The sequence below is a fragment of the Glycine max genome, chromosome 20, assembly GCF_000004515.6.
Source record: "Glycine max cultivar Williams 82 chromosome 20, Glycine_max_v4.0, whole genome shotgun sequence".
NCBI classification, from domain to species: domain Eukaryota; kingdom Viridiplantae; phylum Streptophyta; class Magnoliopsida; order Fabales; family Fabaceae; genus Glycine; species Glycine max.
This window is the reverse complement of record NC_038256.2, coordinates 26101325-26106054: the sequence shown is the minus strand read 5'-3', so window position 1 is coordinate 26106054 and position 4730 is coordinate 26101325. Positions and strand designations below refer to the sequence as shown.

Sequence of the window (4730 nt, the reverse complement as noted above, 5' to 3'; positions counted from 1 at the left end):
AAATACAGGCTAAAGGCCTAAGTGGAGAAGGGCGAAGGCCCAAGTGGAGAAGGATGAAGGCCCAAGTGGAGAAGGATGAAGGCCAAGAGGCAGAGACACTATCAAGACTATTAATTGTTGCTGAAGGCCCAGATTAATTTGAAGGCCCAAGTTAAATATGTTTTTTAGTTATAATTTTTATTTATTGTAATTTTGGCCCAAACTGTTTAGAAGGCCCATGTCTATTTTTATCTTTTTGTTCAGATACACTATAAGTATTGGTTTTTATTTTCAATAAAAAAACTTTTGGCATTTGATAAAATTTGGTGAAAGTTTCTCTCTGGGTTCCTTGTTGAACGAATTATCAGACTTATCAAGGTAATCCTTGTGGCGTCTACCCAGACTTATCTTCCTTCACTGGAAGTGGCGTCTACCCTGACTTATCTTCCTTCACCGGAAGTGGCGTCATCCAAAAGCTCTACAGCCTGTATCAAACGATCCGCTCCTACTCAGGTTCACATCATCTGGTATCAGAGCTTCAGCTCTTGATACAGGTTCTATCCTATCCTATCCTATTATTTTTCTTTGTAATTTGTCCAGGTTCGTGTTTTGTATTTGTTCTGTTATTTGTTTTCTTGTTTGCGTCTTGTTGCGTTCTTGTTTGTGTCTTTGTTTCGTTCTTGTTCTTGTCACGTTTGTGTTCTTGTTGTTGTTCTTGTTTCTAGTGTCTTTCAGACTTTGTGTAAAAAAAAAAAATTGTTTGAGTTCTGTTTCAAGTTAAAAAAAAAAAGTTGCAGAAATTTTGAAAAAAAAAAGAGAAGTAAAGAAGAAAGAGAAAAAAAGAGAAAGTGGGTGTTTGATCTTTGAACACGAAATTGAGGCAGCTAGAGGCTTTTTTTTTTGGCAGAAAATCGTGTACCAAATCCCCTTATCTAGATTCTCCTTTGAATTCTAAGCGTTTTGATATATAGTGGGCCTCAAACGGACAACCCTAGCAAAAGTTATGAGCATTTGAAGTTTACTTGTCATATCTGTTATCTTATCTGTTATCTTATTTGTTATCATATCTGTTTTCCAAATTAAATCTAATTTGTTATCCAAATATGATCTATTATCCAAATCAAATCAAATCAAAATTTTTTATCCAAATCAGATTTGTTATCCAAATCAAATCAAATTTAATCTGTTATCCAAATCAAATCCAATCTGCTATCCAAATCAAGTCCAAGTTGTTATCCCAAATCAAATCTGTTACTCTGATAATTATGTTGTCTTTCCTTTTATTTTATATACCTTGCGTGTCTAATTTGATTCATCCAGGAACTTAAGAGGGAGTGAGTGGTAAAAGGCAAGAGTGAAAACATCACACAAAAACCTATATTGAGAGCATCAAACACGAGTGAACTACCATCAAAGAGAGAAACACGTGAGTAGAGTGTGGTGAGGTCCTGAATTTTTTTAATTTACTGCAAAATTCTTTGTTCCTTAATCATGGCAAGAGCTGGTGACAATGGTGGTGTATATCATCAACTGGACGAATCTCAGCGCCTATTTCTGGACGCGTGGACTACACAAATGCAACGTTTGTTGAACCGTAACAAAGAAAAGCCCTACAGACGAATAGCCAAATCTTCCTCGTTTACTCTTAAACCTCTATCCCCTAGAGAAGTGTGTGATGAGCAAATCAGAATGAGAGAAAAGAGAGAACAAGAGAAAGAAAATAGTGAGGCACCACAAAGGAATATGAAAAAGAAGAGTGATACACCCGAGGAAAAGAGTGATACACATAAGAGAGAGAGTGATACACATGAGAGAAAATTTAATTATTTTGCAGAGGCGAGTGAAGTGAGGAAAGTGTTACCTGCTCATGAACCACTCAATCTACAGTATTGCAAAGACAGTAAAATTTCTACTGATAATTCTAATGAGTTTACTATTTCTATTTCTCCTAGTGTTCAACCATTATTGCAGGAATTTAAAAATGTCTTTCCTAAGGAGATTCCTCATGGACTACCACCTTCAAGAGGCATAGAACATCAAGTTGATCACCTCCCCGGAGCTTCATTGCCTAACAGACCAACTTATAAAAGCAATCCCCAAGAGACTCAACGTAAGGATGCACATGCCAAAGTTGAGTATGTGAAAAGATTGTATGACCAAGTGAAGGTGCAAATTGCAAAGAAGAATGAAAACTATGCCAAGCAAGCCAACAAGAAAAGGAAGGAAGTGATACTTGAACCCGGTGATGATCCTGGACATTTGAGAGCAAATGTTTTCCAAGAAGGAGGGAATGATGAGAATCTTGAAATTGGCCAAATACAGGCTAAAGGCCTAAGTGGAGAAGGGCGAAGGCCCAAGTGGAGAAGGATGAAGGCCCAAGTGGAGAAGGATGAAGGCCAAGAGGAAGAGACACTATCAAGACTATTAATTGTTGCTGAAGGCCCAGATTAATTTGAAGGTCCAAGTTAAATATGTTTTTTAGTTATAATTTTTATTTATTGTAATTTTGGCCCAAACTGTTTAGAAGGCCCATGTCTATTTTTATCTTTTTGTTCAGATACACTATAAGTATTGGTTTTTATTTTCAATAAAAAACTTTTGGCATTTGATAAAATTTGGTGAGAGTTTCTCTCTGGGTTCCTTGTTGAACCAATTATCAGACTTATCAAGGTAATCCTTGTGGCGTCTACCCAGACTTATCTTCCTTCACTGGAAGTGGCGTCTACCCAGACTTATCTTCCTTCACCGGAAGTGGCGTCTACCCTGACTTATCTTCCTTCACCGGAAGTGGCGTCATCCAAAAGCTCTACAGCCTATATCAAGCAATCCGCCCCGTAAGATTCACATCAAATCCAACCCAAAATTAATCTACTAAGCGAAAATTAACCTAAGGCTGTCATTATGTGATTAAGCAACACATACACCAATTAATCCCTCTCACATGTCCATTAAGCATGAACGAAACTAATCATTAAGCATGAATGCAAATTAAGCGCAGAGACAATTAATCAAGCATTAAGCATGCATGGATTAATAGCAACAAATACAGAGCAATTGGTGAAGAGGAAAAACTAATTAGAATTCAATAGTAATAACAAAACCTCAAAGAGAGCTATGCTTGATCCTCAAGAGAAAACAACGCTGGAGACTTAGCCTTCCATTAATCAGCAGAAACGAAAACGAATTCAAAGGCAGAAGCAGAAAATGAAATTGCAATTGGAAGAAGAGAACAAAATTTTATTCTACGTGAACAGTGCGCATAAACAGTAAAAACTGGAATTGCAAAACCCTAAAAAAAATATCCTATATAAAACAGTCCCCTTCTACTAAAACCCTGGTGCTGTTATATATGTCCTCAGCCCCAAAGTTTACAATTCTGCTTTAAGTCCAAGCCCAAAAATGAAATAAAGTAAAACTGGCCCAAATAAAATAAAATTAGATAAAATAAAAGTGTTTGCACTTTTCAAGTCCAAGCTGGTTTAACTGAGTAGCCATCTACCCCATCTGATTTGTCATACTCTGATGGAGGCTCTTGTCTCTTGCTGAAATTGCATGTTCTGGATTGTCATTTTCCTTACTAACTCCTCTAAGGAAGGTTGAGAAGGGGCCTCAGTTGCTTGTTGTCTTTGTTGTTGCTGCATTGGAGGAGGAACATATGGCTTGCTTGGACCAGCAACATTCTGGTAGGGAGGGACAGACTGTTGTTGTTGCTGTTGTGGAGGACTTGCCCATCTCAGATTTGGATGATTCCTCCGACCTGGATTGTATCTGTTGCTTGAAAGATCATAATTATTCTGTTGTTTTTGGTTTTGTTGTTGAGGGGGTCTATTACAAATGTTTGCAGCATAAGCTTCAGGTTGCTCATTGACTCCAGATTGCTGCAAAGAAGGACAGAGATCTGTATGGTGATCTGCAGAAGAACATAGACCACAAACTCTTACAACAGGTGCAAATGCAGATTTCTGATTCATGGCAAGCTGAGTTACTAGGTTGACCAAGGAATCAAGTTTTCCCTCAAGATTTTTATTTTCAGCAGATGAAGATGAATCCGTGGCCACCTCATGGACTCCTCTAAGGACAATAACATCATTTCTTGCACTGAATTGTTGGGAGTTGGAAGCCATCTTCTCAATCAAATTCCTAGCCTCAGCAGGAGTCATACCACCAAGGGCTCCACCACTGGCAGCATCAATCATACTCCTCTCCATGTTGCTAAGTCCCTCATAGAAATATTGCAGAAGGAGTTGCTCAGAAATCTGGTGGTGAGGACAGCTTGCACACAATTTCTTGAATCTTTCCCAATACTCATACAAGCTCTCTCCACTAAGTTGCCTGATGCCTGAAATATCTTTTCTGATGGCAGTGGTCCTAGATGCAGGGAAGAATTTCTCCAAGAACACCCTCTTAAGGTCATCCCGCTTAGAGATGGATCTGGGAGCAAGGTAGTACAACCAATCTTTCGCCACTCCCTCCAGAGAATGAGGAAAAGCCTTTAGAAAGATATGATCTTCCTGGACATAAGGGGGCTTCATGGTGGAACAGACAATATGGAACTCCTTAAGATGCTTATGAGGATCTTCACCTGCAAGACCATGAAACTTGGGTAGCAAATGTATTAGTCCAGTCTTGAGAACATATGGAACACCCTCATCAGGATATTGAATGCACAATTTTTCATAAGTGAAATTAGGTGCAGCCATTTCCCTAAGAGTCCTTTCATGAGGTGGAGGTTGAGCCATATTCTCAGTATG

The 4730-nt window shown here is 38.5% G+C and overlaps 1 non-coding gene across 1 annotated transcript; it reads left to right on the top strand.

Moving 5' to 3' along the window:
* The first annotated feature begins 4233 nt into the window (after window positions 1–4233).
* Window positions 4234–4340, top strand: LOC113000812 (small nucleolar RNA R71). Its single transcript, XR_003266133.1, has one exon. It is a non-coding gene; the product is annotated as a small nucleolar RNA R71 (small nucleolar RNA).
* The last annotated feature ends 390 nt before the right edge of the window (window positions 4341–4730 follow it).